This window comes from Plecotus auritus (assembly GCF_963455305.1).
Source record: "Plecotus auritus genome assembly, chromosome: 6".
In the NCBI taxonomy this organism is placed as follows: domain Eukaryota; kingdom Metazoa; phylum Chordata; class Mammalia; order Chiroptera; family Vespertilionidae; genus Plecotus; species Plecotus auritus.
In genome coordinates this window covers 71,570,489-71,592,087 of record NC_137773.1, presented here as the reverse complement: position 1 = coordinate 71,592,087, position 21,599 = coordinate 71,570,489, and positions in this window count along the sequence as shown.

Below are 21,599 nucleotides of genomic sequence, written 5' to 3'. Positions count from 1 at the left end.
GGTAGCTAGGCCAGGTTCCCGCCATGGTAATCTCATGAGCTCCTGAATTTTCTCCTCTGCCTGCTGAAGTGATGCTATTTCAGGTTGGCCATTACTTCTGAAGTTTATCTTTGTGTCCTGAAAACTCCTCTCATTTCCCCTTAGCGCCATGTCTGACCACCAGAGGGCAGCCTGGACCTGCTCCCTGTCCAGAACCTCTCAGAGCCTCCTCCATGTCAGGCCCTTTGATGCTCTGCTTGTTCCCCCAGGACTTTCGTTAGGGATGTTTATCTCGCTATATAAACATCCCTAATGAAAGTCCTCGGGCAAACTCGGTGTGCTTCAGCAAACAGAGAACGTGAGCCTTCCTAGAAAAAGAAGGGCTGCAAGCACATTGCGATGGGACCTGGAGGCAGGGAGCCACATCCAGGCAAGAGAAAAATCAGTTTAACCACCTGCACGGACTGTGAGAATGGACATGGAATGAACGTCACATTCTGGGAAAGCCAAAGGGCCTACTTCAGACAGGGGCCTCGCTTTTCCATTGTTGTTAGTTAGCATGTGATAATGCAGAAACCGCTATGAAAAAGAAACATCTAAAAAAAAGTATCAGAGCATAGACATTAGCAAGAAATAGAACAGATGAGTGAGGTTATTTGTGAACATATATATATAATGTTAGAAAAAGCTTTCAAACAACGTGAAAAGCAAATTATAACTCTGCAACCAAATGAAAAACAAACAATTCCTTATTTTGCATAGATTACTTAGATATGACAACTGTATAGTCCATAAATTGTTCTGAGTACATATTAAGTTTCAGGCATTATTTACACACTTCAAATAATATCTTAGCTCATTTACCATGGAGAAAGCAGGCTCAGAGATTTGAAGGCATTAGCCCAATTCCAGCTAATAAGTGAAAAAGAGAATTTTGAACTCAGATCAAATTCTGTTGTTTTTCACTTTTAAGGCATATTGTCCTATCCTTTCCTTTTGGCCTTGGGGAGGGGGTTGGGGAGTAAGAGTCGTGTTTTGGGAAGCACAGAACAAGGAATGCCTGGAATTTATTTTTGTTGATGTCCACCCATGCCCCAATGCATTTTTTAAAAAAACCCAATAGCATCCAGGATATCAGAGTGAGGAGAAACAGAGATTACTTGTGGGAGAGAGATGCTAAAACAGTGAAAGCTAATGGCTATTGGATGAAATAGGGCACAAATGATCCTTGAAAGGCTACCTGAAAAGAAAGCCAGATAATGGACTCTATGGGTTTGCTACAGCATGCTCAAGACCAGGGGTTGTTTATACTAGTAAGTGCCTGAAACCTCATTAAACTAGCCTAAGCGAAAAGGTAGGCTTATGGATGGAAACATGAGAAACAAACAAAAAAGCAGAGCTGCTCAGAACTAAATCTTGGAAAGGCAGAAACCCAGCCCACTCCACTCCTCTCCTCTCCCCCACCCCCTTGTTTTCTCCAGAAAAGAAAATCTGAAACAAACATTGTTAGAAGGATTACCAACCCAGAAAAGTAAGAGTAAAGAAAAAGATAAGAGAGAAAGAAAAGGAAAGAAAGCAAATACAAGAAGGGAAATAACCAAGTTGGCCAAAGCTTCATTAGAAAGTGCGGCTGATTTCTTGTCATGCTGTAGGTCTCAAGAGAAGCCATGTAGAAACACTGGACCTCCAAAGAGAATTCACTCACCAGCTCCTTTATCTCAGTCCTTCAGTCATCAAAGTTTGCTTATTGGACGCTAACTATGCCCACTTTTCTGAATTTGGTTCCCTGGCCCCTGCACAACGCTGCTGGCAAAACTAGATGCACACAAGGTGGCAGCAGCTTTCACTGCATGTGACACCAACTGCAGGGGTGGGTCAGCAAAAAGCTGTTGGCCAGTGGCACTAGTTGCCTGCTAGCCAGAAGCCTACAATCTCACTGATCTTCTGAATCGGCCCTGGGTAATTTGAACCTTAGTGGTAAGAGAGATGACATAAGTGAGATATGTAGTGGGAGGCATGAGGATTTTGAGTACCAAGCAACATGGTTGCTGCATCAGGCTGAGCTAGTAAAAAGGTGGAGTGATAATTTGATTTGGTTTATGCCATTGCAGTACTGACAGAACACTATCAGTCTCTCCAGTAAAGATCAAAGCTTTCATTCTATGGCCTAGCCAGGGGTCCTCAAACTTTTTAAACAGGGGGCCAATTCACTGTCCCTCAGACCGTTAGAGGGCCGGACTATAGTTTAAAAAAAAACAACTATGAACAAATTCCTATGCGCACTGCAGGCCCAGGACGAGTCGGCTGCTAAGCAGGACAGGCAGCGGCACCCGGCGGGCTGGATAAATGTCCTCGGTGGGCCGCATGTGGCCTGCGGGCCATAGTTTGAGGACCCCTGGTAGACGATGGTGACTGGTACCAGATCTTCCTGGAAAGCCAATCAGTCACAGCAGAAATCTATGGCCAAGTATATGACACACAAACATTAGGTACTATACCTTGGGGTATTTAATTATTGCACAATGCTTGACTCAAATGATCATTTATTAATACAACTAAGGCTATTAGTCCTTTAAAAAGAAGATAGTTTATATACACACACAGAGAACATAGACAGAGGTTGAGTACATAGGAGGTCTTTATATATCTACTAGAGGCCCGGTACATGAAATTCACGCATGGGGGTGGGTGGGAGGGGCGTTCCTCAGCCCGGCCTGTACCCTCTCACAATATGGGGCCCCTCGGGGGATTTCTGACTGCCCGTTGAGGCCCGACATACCTCTCGCAATTCGGGACCACTGGATCCTAACCACTCGCCTGCCTACCTGCCTGATTGGCCCCAACCACTTGCCTGCCTGCCTCATCACCCCTAACCAGCCTGCCTGATCACTCCTAACTGCCTCTGCCTGAGCCCCCACGGCTTCGTTCAGAAGGATGTCCAGAATGATGTATGTAAGGTTATTCGGCTGTCTGGTCTAATTAGTATATTATGCTTTTATTATTATAGATATATATAGAAGCCTAATATGTTAAGTGTCCAACCAATCGGTCAACCATTTGGTCAACTGCTTGACCAGTCACTATGATGTGCACTGACCACCAGGGGGTAGACACTCTGACTGGTAGGTTAGCTTGCTGCTGGGGTCCAGTCGATCGGGACTGGGCGAGATGGGCTGGACACTCCCTGGAGCCCTCCTCTGGCCCCTCCCCAGCTGGCCAACCTCCCACGGTCCCTCCCTGGCCAGCTGGCCCCGATTGCTGGCCAGGCCGAGGGACCCCACTCATGCATGAATTCGTGCACTGGGCCTCTAGTTTATTACATAAAGAAATCAGAATATATGCTATCCAAAGTTATATACTTAATAAGTTTAACAAAGAGAAGGGGTGAGAAAGAAGAGAAAGAAATGGAGATACACACTCAAGCAGAGAAGGGAACAGAGAGAGACAGAGGAAGGGTGACTGAGTGAAAGAGCAGGAAGGAAGCAGAAGGAGATAGAGGAAAAAGATCAAGAGAAAAAGATGAGTTAGTGCATTGACCACTGTCAGATCATCACATGTCCCCTTAGTTTTTGAAAGTTAAAGTATTCATGCATTGCTGGGCTATCAGCAAGGAATTAATGACATGACTGGTTTTGTGAATTTGCTCATGCTGTGAATCTTAAAAATGGTCTACCTCATATTTTCTTCTTCTCTCCAGTTAATGTAATAACAAAACTCTCCAGCCCTCTTCGTTATGATCACATAGAGCAAGCTTTCCTTTTTGAATAATGAATTGGATGTATTTGCTTGGATAATCAAGCAAGGCAGCATCTAAATAGTTAAAGAAGTGGAAAGAACCATGAGTTGTACCACATGTTTATGCTGTCTATAGAGCTGGGGGATGATATGAATGAAATTCGTTTGAAAGCAATACAATTGTGCTTTCAAATATGTCTATATATTTATATCTATACTAAAGGCCTGGTGCACGGATTTGTGCACCAGTGTATCCCTCAGCCTGGCCTGTGACCTCTCGCAACCCGGGACCCTTTGGGGAATCAGCAGTCCAACATACCCCGAGGAATATAGTAGTGCACGAAGCGGCAGGCAGCTGGGGAGGAGCCCAAGCCCAAGCCCAGGCCAGACACTGTGTCGCTCCCGCTCATCCTGGCCCCACAGCACCTGCCTCCACCTCTGCTCAGTAGTGCTGCGGAAGAGGCTTGGGCCGTCACAGCTGTGTTCGCCAGCCCTGATCCTGGCATTTGGCGCTCATTGGTCAGCTGAGCGGCACTCCAGCTGTGGGAGCACACTGAGTGTCTGCCCCCTGGTGGTCAGTGCGCATCATAGCTACCAGCCAGTTGTCCAGTCGCCCGGTCACTTAGGCTTTTATATATACACTGAGTGGCCAGATTATTATGCATTGCCACTAGTGTGTGTGTGTGTGTGTGTGTGTGTGTGTGTGTGTGTGTGTGTTAGAGGCCCGGTGCATGAATTCGTGCATGGGTGGGGTCCGGCCAGCATGGCCAGGGGGAGGGGACATGGGCGGTTGGCCGGCGTGCCTGCTGGTTGAACTCCTGGTCGAGGGGACAATTTGCATATTAGCCTTTTATTATATAGAATATACACCGAGTGGCCAGATTATTATGCATTCAGAGATCATCATAATCTGGCCACCCAGTGGATATAGATAATATGCACAAACATACTATATTTTATGACCACATTTATGTAAATTTGTACACATCTATGTAGCAAATCCTGTCTATTTGTGTCAAGAGTATTACTGATAGCCAGTCCACTATTGGTACTGCCTAACTCCTCCGCTGGATGAGCATGCTCATCTCTGCTTTGATTATGTGGGGTTTTCTTGTTTGCTTGCTTATTATCCGCCATCTCTGCCTGAGACTGGCTCCAGGAAAGCAGCAATCTGCCTTGTTCTCTGATATACCAACACCCAGAACATTGCCTTGCACAGGGTAATTGTTTAATGCTGAAACACCAAGCATATTTCATTCACTGACAGTCTCTCTGAAGGAATCCTCTTCAATTCACTGTTACCACAAATTTATCCCAGTTACTTCTTTTAGATTTTATATTTTGCTAAAGGAAATTATATGACTGAGCATTTTTATGGGAGTTACAGATTTTTTTTTTTTTTGGCTCCCTGTACTACCATGTTTTTACACACACACTAGTCAATAAAAGTGGAAAAGTACACTGTAGTCATTTGTCTGTTATCAGGCATTGTCCTGGTCATAAATCATTATTAATTAGTAGTTTTAAATCTTTTATATTCAGTAATAATTGATGTTGAAAACACTGACCCTAAGTGCCATTTCAGAACCCAAAGTTAAATTGTCTACTGTACTTTGTATTGATTGCTTTTTCTATTTTGTTATTTCCCTAATTATTTTAAAGCTCATTACTTATCCTATCTCTCTCAACAGACCATGCATTTCTCCTTGTGTCTCTTAAATAGATATTTGATTAATTAGAATATTAGAGCTTCTGGCAAAATGGTAAAATGGAGAGTGAATGTTTCATTATCTCACAGTAACATATAAAGAAGCTACGACAAGACATACATACCTTTGCCACTCCTTGAACAGTGTGATGTCCCCTTGTTCAAGGACCAATGAGGTAACCTTAGATTACATTTACTTTTGACATTGGACATATCACTGTTTAAAGATTAAACACTATTACTTTGGAAAACAATATTTTTTCCTATATCAGAATATGGGATGAAGTTTCAAGAGATAGATTTTAACATGGCTTATTATACTTGGCATTCATATCATGTGCTTCATTTGACTCCTCACAAGATAACCAATATTTTTCATCCTGCACTATCAGTTAATAACTAGCTGTGGTTAGTCCAGAAGATGAGTACAGTCTGTACATGTTATTTCAATTCTAGAAACTAGAACAAGGCCCTGAGATCTCGACTTCTGTCCTTTCTAAATGTCAAACTCACTGAATATCAGGCATTTATCATTTGTCTGGTGAATCCCTGACATGAAGGACAGCTTGCTGTTGACAATATACAGAAAGAATCAGAACATACTTTAACTTGGAAGCTGTTACCCTTTTGTCAGATTAACTGAATTTCTTTTCTCCTACTAAATTTAACCGAGTATATTCTTTGTATCCTTGGCCAATCTCTAATGTAAAGAAAAGTACTATTTATTTTTATTTCTCTGTGCTATCATATTGGATATGCAGTCTTGAAAAAAATTATTGCGTGTGATTAAATTCAAGTATTAGCACATAATTCTTGGACTGATAACAAGGTAACTGTTACACATAAGTTCAAACCCATAGTTTAGTTACATGACAAATCCATTAAGAAGGGAAAGCTAATCAATTTATGGCTGCTTTCAAAAAAAACATGTTTGTGAAGCTTTGATGTATTAGCATTAGAAAGACCTTATTTCAACTCTATGCAGAATTGTGAAATCAATGATTTTAACTAATGTGATAAGAGCTGGAGATATTCACACATGTATTCTGAATAGCTTCCTCTGCCTAAGTCAAAATTTACTTCCCATTTGGGAAGTGTTATTAGGATGGTACACAATATGAACTAGAATTTTATTCCTAAATATAATTCCTATATTATATTCAAATAAGTGATAAAAGTTTCAAATCCAGAGGTGGTCTGCCAATTTTTTTTTATGTTCATCTGTTATTCCAAACCCTTTCTACTTTTAAAATGTAAGCATTAAAAGGAGCTACACTGATTGATTTCCTCTCTCTCTGTCAAAGGAGATATTGGTTAGTCCCAGGAGCCAAAAAAGGAAAATAACTAAATTAGTATTTATAAACTGAAGCAAAGCTTTATTTTAGCATTAGACTAAAATCAATGCATAAACTCAAATTGAGACTACTCACAGTTATTACTGAGTGTACTTAATATTGATAACATTTAAAGACTAGCAATATCAATGTTGGCAAGGATTTGAAGGAATGAAAACTCCATTTTGCAGTAAATATGTGCTACTAGCATTTTGTAAAACTTTTGGATTACCTACTAAAGGTAAACATATACCTATTTATGTCAAGTTAGTGCCATTGCAAAATTTGTGTTTCCACAAAAACATCTCAATAAAAATGTCCATAGCAGTTTTGCTAATAATCGACCCAAATTGGATACTATTCAAACACTCATCAAATATAGAGTGCTCCAGTAAATTATAGAATATTGATACAGAATACTACTAATAATAAAAAGAATGGATTTTATACATTTTATAAACAACGTTAAGCAATAGAAGCTAGGCACCAACAAGTAAATACTGGGTGTATATATTCTATTTCCACTGAGGAAAAAGAAAGAAAAAAATAAGAGGGTAGCTCTCAACCCAACAATAAGAAAAAATCTGGGTATAGTACAAAATAATTTTAATTAAACTTTCTTTCACAATGTGTTCTGCAGAGAGCTGGATTTGCAAGCAACCCAGTAGCCTAAATTCTAAAGAAGGATGGGCATCCTCAAGGAGAGACGAACTATAAAGTCTTTTTCATTCAGAGTACTCCAGAAGGGATTTTTTTATGTGTGTGTAAATAGGAGCTCATTTGGAAAATCAAAGGAAATAAATGGTCAATTCAATTGAAAAAAAAAAAAAAACAATTTAAAAAGTTGGAGACCTCTCATTTCTGATTTTACATTTAATAAAGACAGTGTGGTTTTGGTAAAGACAGATACATAAACCAATAAAGAGTAAAAAATAAATCCATACATATTTGGTAAATTGATTTTTAAGAAATTTCACCCTATAAAAGTGCTTCAATCTCAAGTATCCTCAATCCCAACACCTCCCCTCATTTCATGCCACTATCGTGTTGTTATTCATATTATTACCCTACTCATCTGATAACTGTTATGTAAAAACTAGAAGCCTGATGCACAAAATCCATGCAAGAGTAGGCCTTCCTCCCCTGGCTGCCAGCACCAGCTTCCCTCGCAGCTCTGGCTTTGTCTGGAAGGTCATCCAGTCTAATTAGCATATTATGCTTTTATTATTATAGATAGTGACATGGGTACAAAATAGGATAAGATAAGCAGTTTATATCTTTAGGATAATTTAAACATAAAATGAAAGACCCAATGTACTGATAATTGTTCGGGAAGGCCATATATTAATTTTCTCTAATATTCTTAGCTCAAGGTCAATTCATACTTGCTGAGGACAAGAGAATGAAGTAGGAGACATATTAGAAGTGACTCTAGATTTGTAATTACTATTACAAACTTTGGACTTCTAATTCTTTTTTAAGGCTTTAGAATTTACACAACCATTTCTCTCTAAAAATCCCATATGCTCAAAACCTAACTATGGAAGTTTAAATGGCACTGTGTAATGAGCAACCTTGTTTTAAAAGCATTTTAGATTCAATCTAAGGCTAAAATTCTGATTTAAATGCAAGTCAGCTTTGCAATAATAACCCATCTAATGAAACAGCTATTACTTTGATAAAAATATGTTCTGTTTTTTAAATATATTTTTTTACAGAGAGGAAGGGAGAGGAATAGAGAGTTAGAAACATTGATGAGAGAGAAACATCGATCAGCTGCCTCCTGCACACCCCCTGCTATGGATGTGCCCCCAACCAAGGTACATGCCCTTGACTGGAATCGAACCTGGGACCCTTGAGTCCACAGGCCGATGCTCTAGCCACTGAGCCAAATTGGTTAGGGCAATAAAAATGTTTAATAAAAAATTATATCAGCTTTTTAATATTTACTTGGTTAGAACTAGAGCTAAAATATATATATATGCACGTTTTAAGAATTACAATTCAATTATTTTTACCTTTATCTTTTCACAAACCTGATTATGTGTGTATGTGTGTGTATGTATAATGTGTTTAGTTTAGACTTAGCCTTCATTTCAAGCCCAGGTGGAACAGGAGCTGGGAGGAGGGGAACTAATGGTGCGGTAAGTTGGGGGACATCTGTAATACTGTCAACAATAAAAAATACTATGAAAATTTGAATAAATTTTTAGAATATTTTCCTAGGCTATTTTTTTTTCCTAAAGTACATAGCAGCCAAATGCTGAAGTATTTAGCTCTTTGATCCATATTTTAAAATAACAATAAATAATTGCCTTCCTATTTATTCACTTTTGGGCTTTACTTGCTAAGGACACATACATGCATAATTGGACTTTTAATCATAAGTAGAAATGTTTCTATAAATACACTTGAAGACATTTTGGTGTTCTACAACCTATTATAATCAAAACACATTAAATGTTAACATAATTGCTGCTGCCTATTTCGATGGGCTGCCTTAATCAAGGATTCCAAAAATGGCCTAACTCAGAAGTAACATTCAAGCTCTGTGTGATCAAAATCAAACTACTGATACCAAAACCCATCTTCTATGAGTCAAGCCAAACTTATTTGTATTTTTTGCTGCAAATCTTTAATAATGCATTTTATAATTGGCATGGCTCTGTGCCCTGTTGAAGCTATTAATAAACATAATTACCTTAAAAATAATTCTGCTTACACAGTGGCTTTGAGTTGTCAACATGTTCTACACATAGGCAGCATCCTCCTGAATTTCAGTGGATTTAATCAAAGTCAACATACACCACATAAAGAAATATCCATGATATGGAATCAGTGGTCAGTATGATATTCCCCTATCTGGACAGCTATTGTTGAATTTGTGCCTTAATCCTCTATCATATACTTGAGCCATGTTGAAATTCTTCACAGTGTCTAAATTTTAAACAATCATTTTCATCACATAAATGGTCACACTCAGATCTCTTGGAAAACTGAAGAAAGAAGGGAGAAGCATTGGAGAAAATTAAGAAAACTGATTTCTGACTTTTTTCCATGGTCCTCAAGTTACCCCCGAATAATGAGTTAGAAGCTTAGAAAACATGCCTCAACTTTTTCTAGGGTGTAAGTATCTCAGAGAAACATTAAAATATTAGGTTGGAAAAGAAGCATAAGGCTGGATTTCATTTAGGGTTGGATTTTATTAATCCAAGCCAAGATTGAAAAGGATGAATTAAATAAAGGCCAAGGAGAAGCTAGCTAAGAAATGGAACAATTTAAAAAAATCCTGGAAAATTTTAAGCATTATGGAGGTCATTCAGGAATGTTTCAGATACTTCAAATAGTTTTGACAATCAGGGCAGAAAACATATTTGCAAAATTGTGACAGAAAAAGGAGGTCTTGCCAATGTGAGTTTCACTATAAAGTTCACAATGTTTTCATAAAACCTGATTTTAGGACATGGCAAGTCATGCCATGGTAGGAAACACTCTGAATACAATTCCGAGGTTAAGATGGTGCAAATCCATCTTGGGAAGATTCTAAAGTATTAGGGAGTAAAAGGACAGAAAGAAGAAAATGGGGGTTACACATATATAGTGTTTAATTACTAGATTATGTAAGCTCCATGTTTACTGGAAAGGAAAGTAAGAATAGAAACTATAGAAGAGTTGGAAAAACTTTAGGATTTATGTTGAGGTTATTTTCCATATTCTTTCTCACTCGTCTTTTGATTCCCATCATCAGATACCAACAACTTTAGCAGAAATAAAATTCTTATAGACTCATCTCTGAGGAGACATAGTGGTGGGCTCTTCCACTAAGGCATTGATTCAGTGGTTTCAGAGGAAAGAAATACTTATAGTCCAAGAGAATATGTGTTCCTTAGTGATGCTATATTAGGTATAGTTTACTTCAATGTGGTATGCTTTTTATTTACTCTATTAACATGCTCACAAAAGCCACTGGGAAACTGAAGTAGTCCAATTTAGATTTACTAAGTGATGTAGTACAAGCAACCTCTACTTTTAAGTACATGATAGCAATTTATTTCTCAAATGTATCTTCTATGTTTAGTGAAGTTGACTGATCACTCAAAAATGTTGACTAAGTTAATTGGGTCAGTATTTCACTGAGGAACATCAGACTCATATGGGTCCCTTCTATCTGTTCACTGCTTTCTGTAAGATTGACAAGAGCTCATTAAGTGAAGTCATACTTAAAATCTTATCCCCCCCCTTTTTTTTAATCCATTTCATTTTGCTCATGAATACTTTATTGGAGCCTAAGACAGGTGCACCAAATTTTCTTTTGTTACTTCACCTCAAGCCTAGATTCTCATGATCAGACTAGAGGCAATGTGTCTATGGTTAAGAGCTCTGACACAAAAAGGCTAATATATCACCAATAACAGAGACAGGTAACGTGGCTTCACAATCTGGATTTAAAGAGCACCTATGTATGTTTTGAAGTAGGTGATAGCCCTATCAGATATTAAAAGACTCTATAATTAAGACTTTGTTGTATTGACTTATAAATAGAATGGTGGACCAATTGAAAACCATCAAAATCCAAAAATAATTAAAATATAGTATATAATATAGATGGCTATTTTCAAATAGATAATAGCATAAAAATTATCCAGTTCCTTATACCTTACTCAAGAAAATGTTCCAAGTGGATAATAGAGCTAAATATTAAAAATGGAAACACCCAAGTATGTGTTGGATAATGCTTTCAACTTAGTTAAGATTTGGACTTTTTTTTTTTTTTTTTCAGAATCTTCTCACCATAAGTTGGTTAGTTGACCAAAAGAGAAAGGCCAGAAAGATAAGTGAAACAACAATTACTTTGCACACTCATTAGTCATGTATGATGAGAGACAGATAATGAGTACCAGTGGGTCACAGAATTCACTCACTCCCCTCTGCCCCATGTGTCAGTCCTGCAGGACAGAGCAGTACCATAACCACCACCAGACTTCTCCCTTAGCACAAGCAGAGGCTACAAAGAGGTATAGATAGCCCCACAATCTCCTGCTGTGGCCTCATTTTTGTGACTAAACATGATTGACTTGCTGAATCATTAGCCTGGAAACTCTGACTTGTCCACCTGTGTGAGAATTTCAGGTGGACCAATAGTAACTTTCTCTGATCTTCTGATGCCTGGTTTTAGACCTTCACTTCCTCAGCTCACAAAAGGTGAATTTCTTTAAAATACATCTTTTCTCTATCATGTTTGTAGTGGTCCTGCTTCCCCAACTGAACTCTGACCGGTGAATCAGTACTTGGAAATCAGGTGCTGTCATATCAAACACATACAACAAGTGGCAATGATTTGGGATGAGAAAGTTAGATGAGGCATAGCTCATATTATTTATATTTGATAGAGTGTTGTTACCAAGGTGACTGTTCCCATAAGAAATCTTAATATCAAATATCGAGAATAATATTGCTTTTATTTAAAAATTATTTCTATAAGAGAGAGCAAGGATCTTTTCTTTAGAAATGAATAAAACAAGTTTTCATGTTTATAACCATTCCTTATTCGACTGAGATTTAAATAAGGAACTTCAAAAACTAATAATCCTTAAAATTTCTTCCAGTTTTATTTTCCTGTATTTTAAGATTTTAACTTGATAGCATCAGATGCTAGGGATGTATCATTTACAGTGTTGTATAATTTGTGCTCCAGGAGAAAACAGTTACTATAGTAGAAAGGCTACTATTATTAGGCTAATTCAGAATACTTATATCTTAGATTCCTATATAAATTTATTTTTTAAAGTTTAGCTTAAGATACTCTTTTAATATGTATTCTGAAATAGAATATACAATTACTATGGCTTCATGATAAATTATTCAAAACTCAATGGTGTAAAATAATCACCATTCTGCCCTTGGCTTCTATGGACGAGGAATTTTGACAGAGGATACTGGGCATGACTTGTCTCTTTTTAGAGTACATGGAGTCTAAGCCAGAATGCAAAATGTTGAGAGCTAGAATCGCCATAAGGCTGGAAGTTGATGGTAGTTGAGAACTTATCTAAGACTGTTGGCTAGAACAACAAAAAATAGGTAATCTGATAGGTGAGAAATAGTATCACTATATAGCTTTAATCTGTATTTCTTTTTTTATAGGCAAAGTTGTAATCATTTTTATGTTTCAGGATAATTTTTCTTCAAGTTATTTATCTCTCTGTTTTTTTTTTCTCTTATAATGTATTGGTCTTTTTATTCTCTACATTTAAAATCTATGTATTGTGCATATTAACACTTTAGCAGTGATATCATTTGGAAACATACATTCTTATTTTATTATCTGCCTTTTTTCATAAGAAATAGTTTTATTTTTATGTCATCAAAATTACCATTCACTAGTTGCAGCAATCCTGAGAAAGAAGAACAAAGTAGGTGGGATCTCAATACCAGATATCAAGCTGTATTATAAAGCCACTGTTCTCAAAACAGCCTGGTACTGACACAAGAACAGACATATAGACCAATGGAATAGAATAGAGAACCCAGAAATTGACCCAAACCACTATGCTCAATTAATATTTGACAAAGGAGGCAAGAACATACAATGGAGTCAAGACAGTCTCTTCAATAAATGGTGTTGGAAAATTGGACAGATACATGCAAAAAAAATGAACTAGACCACCAACTTATACCACACACATAAATAAACTCAAAATGGATAAAGGACTTAAATGTAAGACAGGAAACCATAAAAATACTAGAGCAGTGGTTGGCAAACCGCGGCTCGCGAGCCACATGCGGCTCTTTGGCCCCTTGAGTGTGGCTCTTGCACAAAATACCACGTGCGATTGAAACTTCGTGGCCTATGCGCAGAAGTCAGTTTTTGGCCTGGGCGAGTCTATTTTGAAGAAGTGGCGTTAGAACACTCACGGGGCCAAACAGCCGCATGTGGCTCGTGAGCTGCAGTTTGCCGACCACTGTACTAGAGGAATCCACAGGCAGCAAAATCTCAGATGTATGCTGAAGCAATTTCTTCACTGACACAGCTCCTAGGCTAGGGCAATGGAAATTAAAGAGAAAATAAAAAAATGGGACTACATCAAAATAAAAAGCTTCTGCACAGCAAAAGAAACCATCAACAAAACAACAAGAAAGCCCACTGCGTGGGAGAACATATTTGCCAATGTTATCATCGATAAGGGTTTAATCTCCAACATTTACAGGGAACTCATACAACTTAACAAAAGGAAGATAAACAACCCAATCAAAAAATGGGCAATGGACCTAAATAGATACTTTTCGAAAGAAGACAGAAGGAAGGCCAAGAGACACATGAAAACATGCTCAAAATCACTAATCATCCTATAAATGCAAATCAAAACAACAATGTGGTACCATCTCACACCTGTCAGAATGGTTATCATCAACAAACAAGTGCTGGCGAGGATGCGGAGAAAAAGGAACCCTCGTGCACTTCTGATGGGAATGCAGACTGGTGCAGCCACTGTGGAGAACAGTATGGAGTTTCCTCAAAAAACGAACAATGGAACCCACATTTGACCCAGTGATCCCACTTCTAGGAATATATCCCAAAAAACTAGAAACACCATTCGGAAAGGATATATGCACCCCTATGTTCATAGCGGCACAATTCACCATAGCTAAGATTTGGAAACAGCCTAAGTGCCCATCAGCAAGGTCTGAAAGCAATGCAGAGTTTTAAAATTACTTAATTTTTTAATATACTTTTTAATTGATTTCAGAGAGGAAAGGAGACGGAGAGAGAACTAGAAACATCAATGATGAAAGAGAATCATTGATTGGCTGCCTCCTGCACATTCCCCTACTGGGGATCGAGCCCACACCCTGGGCATGTGCCCTTGACTGTAATTGAACTCCGGACCCTTCAGTCCACAGGCCAATGCTCTATCCACTGAGCCAAACCAGCTAGGGCTAAAATTACTTAAGTTAATGTAAGTGCAGACACAAGTTATCTCATGACTTGTCATCAATGTTCAGACATGGAAACACAAATCATCTCATGACCAGTCAGCAAGGTGTTCATGCTTGATAACTTTTTTGTGTGTGAAGGGCATAGTGTACATATTTAAGGCCTTGTGGGCTATCTGGTTCTTGTTGTGACTACCAAAGTGCCCTGAATCCTGTTCTCCTCCCACACCTTGGTTTTATAGATAAGCTCATCACAGTAATTTGCTTATTAGATGAAAGGACATAGAAGACTGAGCCATGAGCGATGCAGAACACTGGAACAGAGAATCATGCTCAGAGAGCAGAACAGTGCAGTGAAGTAGAGAGCTTTCCTTTGGAGATACAGAAGTCAATGAACTGGGAAGTCCCCTCTACAGATGTAAGATCTGGGACTTTCTCCAAAGGAGGAAAACATAGTCTTCAGTAATACCTGAAGTGGAATAACAAAATTAGAATGATAGAGTGTAAGACTGTGTGATTTACACTGCTTATTTTAAATAAATTCAAACTAAATAATAAATATATTAGAAAACAGAATTTTTTTTTTTATCACTGAGCTTGAATAGTTAGGTTTCTTGATTTTAAATTGGTCATATTAAAATTGAAATTATTATGAATCCAATGTTGAAAATGTTTTTGCATAAAGCAAAGTTGCACCAAATATATATAACAGTGCGTGGCAAGAAACTGCCACGTGCTGCTTTTGAAATAAATTATAAATTTGAACTTGAATTCTGATATAAAAATTTTTAATGGAAAATATTTTCAATATGTTAGGAAAAATATTTTTAGAATTATTCCACAACTGTGAATTTCCAAAGACACTTTTCTGGCACATGTTCTGAAAATTAATCATAATATTTTTTTTTGGGGGGGTGGGTGGGGAAAGCTGTACTCTATATCACATGAATAGGGCATAATTCCAGGTTCTTATTTATCATAGAGGAAATGACTTTAAACATTATCTTTGTAGAGAGCATAGAAGATTGAGTATTTATCCTGAATATTTTACTTGCATTTTAAAAGTCTAATCATTTAATATATTTCACATATATTCATATATGCATATTTCATAGTGCATTTAGAAATGCTACCCTTCTTTTTTTTCTTTATTAAGGTATTACATATGTGTCCTATTGACCCCCTCACCACCCCACTCATGCCCTCACTCCCTGATGTCTGTGTCCATTGGTTAGGCCAGTGGTTGGCAAACTGCGGCTCACGAGCCGCGGTTTGCCACTCTGTTGACTAATGAGTTTGCCGACCACTGAGTTAGGTTTATATGCATGCATACAAGTCCTTTGGTTGATCTCTCCCCATTACCCCCACCCTCCCCTACCTTCCCTCAGAGGTTTGACGGTCTGATCGATGCTTGTCTGTCTCTGGATCTGTTTTTGTTCATCAGTTTTTGTTATTCATTATATTCCACAAATGAATGAGATGCTACCTTCTTCAAAAAAGTTTACAAACAAATTCTATGATATAGAGATCCCTGCCCATATCTATTCTCTAGTGATAGTATGTGTTTGCCTATGTAGAAAAAGAGAGTGAGAAAGGGTTATGTGTATGTCTTTAATGAGCCGCAATTTCTGCAGTGTGATTCTGAGTCTAGTAGTTGTTCTATAAATTTCTATAATGCTACCTTTATTTTCTCAACTGGAGATGATGCCCAGCTGCTCTCACTAGCTGAGAATTGACCCAGTTAAATTCTGTAGTCAGTAATAACACTTAGCACTGTGATTATTATATCTTATGATCCATACACACTCATTAAATTTCAGTTTATATGATAATCTTGGTGTAAATGAGAGATACTTCAGTGAATTTAATTTTTCTCTTCCATATTGAAAAAGATACTAGCACTAAGCTTTATTCTGATTATTCACAGTGATTAAAATTACAACTGATTTTGACAGAGAGAGTAGACAGTCCCCCAACTGTGACTCATTTTCCAAAAGGCCAGAGGCCTTTGGTTGAGTTTAGTATCTGGCAGAAAAAGCAAGACCTCCAGTCTAACTTGACGCATGCTTGTCAGTTTATTTGCTAGTGCTATGCCCCTTCTGTGTAGTAACAGGGACCCATAACACCAAACATAGTTTACATGTGTGCTGTGTGCATTTGTGTAAGTGAAGTGACTTACTATTTTGTCACGTAGACTTTTGTTTGAAGTGACTATGGAATAATGCAATTTTTTAATTAAGCAAAAATGAATATTTATATTAAGGACAATTATGTTGCAATACCACTATACTACCATTGCTAAAGCATTAATTTTAGTGTGACCTTTAGGGTCTGCCAGTCGTACATGGGAGCTAGGTGGCACCACCTCAAGAGTCAATTGTGCACCTCTTTTCCCAACTCTGTTTTCTGATGCTCCATATGGACCACAGAAATTGTCAAATGCTTCAAGTCAAGGTCCTCTCACCTATGAGAGCCCATTGTCAAATATTCACCACCATCCCATAGACTTAGGCAACTCACTTTTTTCTTTTTACTTCACTCTATTTACCTAGGCCAGTGGTCGGCAAACTGCGGCTCGCAAGCCACATGCGGCTCTTTGGCCCCTTGAGTGTGGCTCTCCCACAAAATACCACGGCCTGGGCGAGTCTATTTTGAAGAAGTGGTGTTAGAAGAAGTTTAAGCTTAAAAAATTTGGCTCTCAAAAGAAATTTCAATCGTTGTACTGTTGATATTTGGCTCTGTTGACTAATGAGTTTGCCAACCACTGACCTAGGCTATATATATTTTTCCTATGTTCTTTTTCTATCCTGACTTTCCAAGTATTTCTTAAAATTATTTCCACTCTGTTTCAAGAACTTCCTCTAGCCATTCATTTAAGGTACATGAACTGCTAAAAATACATGTAATTTTAATTTATCTGTAAAATCTTGGTTTCCTTTTCATTTTTATTTTATTTATTTTTTTTATTTTTTAACAAAATCCATGAAATTTGTCAACATGAAAATTCTATTACATTAGGTGGTGCATGACTTGCAAAAACATTTTAGAATTCAAAATTAAAGGATTCTTAACCCAAAGTTTGATTCCCAGGCAATAATTACTTTGGGAATTTTACTCCTTTTCATTTTTAAAGGGTATATTTTCTAGACATAGAATTCTTGATTTACAGGGTGGTGTGTGTGTTTTTTTCAGCCTTGGAAAATATGTCATTTCCTTCTGATCTTCATGGTTTCTGATGAAATATTTAATGGCATTTGAATTTTTTTCCCCCTTTCAGTACATTACTAATTCTCTCTCACTGTAATGATTTGGTTTCTTTGTCGTTAGTTTCCAGAAGTTTAATTGTGATGATATGGATTTCATTGGGTTTATTCTGCTTAATTTCCTCCTGGCCTTCTATGGCCGCAATGATACAAAATGTTACCTATTTTGAGATAATCTCATAGGTTACTGGAGTGCTGTTTAGTCTTTTTTGAAGTGTTTTATCTCTGTGTTGTTCTGGTTGAGAAATTTGTTTTTCTGTCTTCAAGTTCACTGATTTACTTCTCTGTCCTCTTCATTCTGCTATCAAGCCTGTTTCATTGAGATTTTCATTTGATTACTATATTTTTCAGTTCTAAAATGTCCATTTACATGTTCTTTCTAACTCCTATTTTCTTTCTGAGACTTCATTTCTTGGCTGGGACTTTGAATTTTTTTAATTAATGTAAACATACTCATAAAGGCAATTGTTTGGTGTGTGTTTCTTTATAAGATGGTTGTTTTAAAATCCATTTCAGATAATTCTGACATCAGTGTTATCTCAATGTTGACATTTATCTATTGATTCCCCTTTCTTACTGAAACAAAGGCTTTTCTGGCTTGTGGTTTGATAGGTGATTTTCTATTATATTCTGGACATTTGTCCACTGACATTGTTCTGGTTAAGAGGAGGAGGAATGGGTCATTACTGCTCCCATGTGGCTTTTACATACATAATAGGGGGCTTGCTCAATACACTGTATGGCTATGAAAGTCCTGAATCATCCTGACACCCCCAATTGGGAGAAGGAGGAATGCCTTGTTATTAATGGGTGGAGTAAGTCCAGGTCCCCACATATTCTCCAATGACACCAGAGGGGAAAGGCTCATTACTGTCCAGCAGAAATAAAAGTCCGGGATTTCCACACCCATTTTGCCTTCTCTGACTCCAATTCACCAGAAGTAGGCAGTTTGGAGTCTTGTCACAACCTGGCAAGGATGGAAGTCTAAGCGCCCACTCAGCCTTTGCTGTCAGGGTTGGGAGTGAAAATACAATTTTTTTCTGTGCTATTTACCAGAATAGAGTAGTCCTTGTCTAAAAGCTTTCTTTCTGTCTTGCTTGGCTGTCATTTTCCTGGAGATTGAGCTAGAGAGAGCTGGCTTTGCATCTGCCTTCTGGCTTTTGCCAGTTGGCATTTCCAGGTTAGTGACTTCTCCACCACCCAGTCTGGGACAAATAAGGCAAACAAAAGGAAACTCAGCAGTCATTGCTGCGTCATCCCTTGGTTTCCAAGTCCCTAAACATCATGCCTCCTATCCACATTTCAGCGTCTTCTTATATTTGTTTTATATATAATTTCTAGGATTTTTAGTTGTACTTATTAGAGAAATAGGGAAGAGTGTAACTAATATATTGTGTCTAGAACTATTATCACCTCAAACAGAATGCCCTAGGTATTGCTAAATCCAGGTCATTTGCAGGCCACTGTGTGTGTGTGTGTGTGTGTGTGTGTAAGATGATCTTAATATTTAAGTCTGATATACTGACACAGAAAAAAAATGGGAAACTATGATGCAATGCCAAATATGAATTTGCAAAATGTTTTTGCGATATGAGAGCATTACTTGGAAAAAATACATTATTTCCTCATTTATTTTTTAAGAATTTCAACATTCATTAAGTTTTGTATATTTAAAAAAATTGTTAGTTATTACTTATCTCTACAAAACATCACAAGAAAATTTTTAAAAACTCCCAAAAATTAAAAAACAACATCATTTTGCACTTGATAAGTTCACCATTTTGTAAAGGCTCCTCGATAGCTATATGGATTCAAGTTATGATTGTTTTACATTGGATCACTTATCCTGAAAGTCCTATCTAATAAAAGAGTAATATGCAAATTGACTGTCACTCCAACACACAAATGGCTGCCCCCATGTGGTCAAAGATGGCTGCCCCCATGTGGACACAAGATGGCCACACAAGATGGCCAGCAGGGAAGGGCAGTTGGGAGGGACCAGGCCTGCAAAGGAGGGCAGTTGTGGGTGATCAGGCCAGCAGGGGAGGACAGTTGGGAGGGACCAGGCCTGCAAGGGAGGGCAGTTGGAGGCGATCAAGCCTGCAGGGGTGGTCAGTTAGGGGTGACCGGGCCAGCAGAGGAGGGAGGTTGGGGGCGACCGGGCCTGCAGGGAAGGGCAGTTAGGGGGGACCCAGGCCTGCAGGGGAGGGCAGTTGGGGGGACCAGGCCTGCAGAAGAGGGAAGTTGGGGGTGACCATGCCTTCAGGGGATGGGCAGTTTCGGGGGGGACCAGATCAGCAGGGGAGAGCAGTTAGGGGCGATGATGCTGGCAGGGGAGGGCAGTTAGGGGTGACCGGGTCGGCAGGGGAGGGCAGTTGGAAGGGACCAGGCTGGCAGGTGAGGGCAGTTAGGGGTGACCAGGCCTGCAGGGGAGGGCAGTTAGGGGAAAACAGGCTGGCAGGGGAGCAGTTAGGCATCAATCAGGCTGGCAGGGGAGTGGTTAGGGGGTGATCAGGCTGACAGGCAGAAGCGATTAGGGGCAATCAGGAAGGCAGGCAGGCGAGCAGTTGGGAGCCAGCAGTTCTGGATTGTGAGAGGGATGTCCGACTGCCCGTTTAGACCCGATCCTACTGGGATCGGGCCTAAACGGGCAGTCGGACATCCCTCAAGGGGTCCCAGATTGGAGAGGGTGCAGGCTGGGCTGAGGGACACCCCCCCCCCCGTGCACAGATTTCGTGCACAAGGCCTCTAGTTTTATCATAAAAGAGGATAATAGTCTCAACAACTATTTTAGCCACTGGTTACTAAGAAGCAGCAGAATAAAGGAACTAAGATTATTTGCTCTCGAGTAAAACTGACCAAGCATTTATTCCCTATCAAAATGACTCTGAGCAGGTTCTTGAAACAGTCTATCACTCAATTTCCTCACAATAAACACAGACCAAAGCTATGCTCTAAATCTGTTTAAAGGCTACATCTCACTTTCACAATCATGAAGGGAGAAAATTGATACTTTACATTGAGTAACTAGAATCAGAAATGTATTTAACTTACAATTTTCAAGTTATTAGAGAGAATCATTTTTTCAGGTACATTTTAACTACATATATTAGGAGGAATGGATCATGACTGCTCCCCATGTGGCTTTTACTGACATAATAGGGGGCATGCTCATACACTGTGTGGAGATATATATATTAGAGGCCCAATGCACGAAATTTGTGCAAGCGTTGGCCCTCGCAGCCCTGGCTGCTGCCTTGGTCCTCGAAACCCTGGCTTCATCGAGAAGGTCATCCAGATGGTCTTTCCACTGTTCAGCTGTTCTGTCGATTTGCATATTATGCTTTTAACATATATATAGTCTCTAAAAATGTATACCCACTTTGAATAATTATAAAGGCAGTGTTTATTAAAATACATTTCACTTTCAAAATTGAGCTATCAGCTCTTAAAGTGGGTATACATTTTTTGGAACACACATGTGTTATAAATTTATTGTAGTATTTTTAAAGGATATAGTCAAAATTTTATTATCCTATATAATAAAAGCCTAATATGCTAAGTGTCTAGTTGTCTGGTAGGCTGTTCAACCAATCAAAGAGTAATATGCTAATGATATGCTAAGGCCGCTCAACCACTCACTATGAC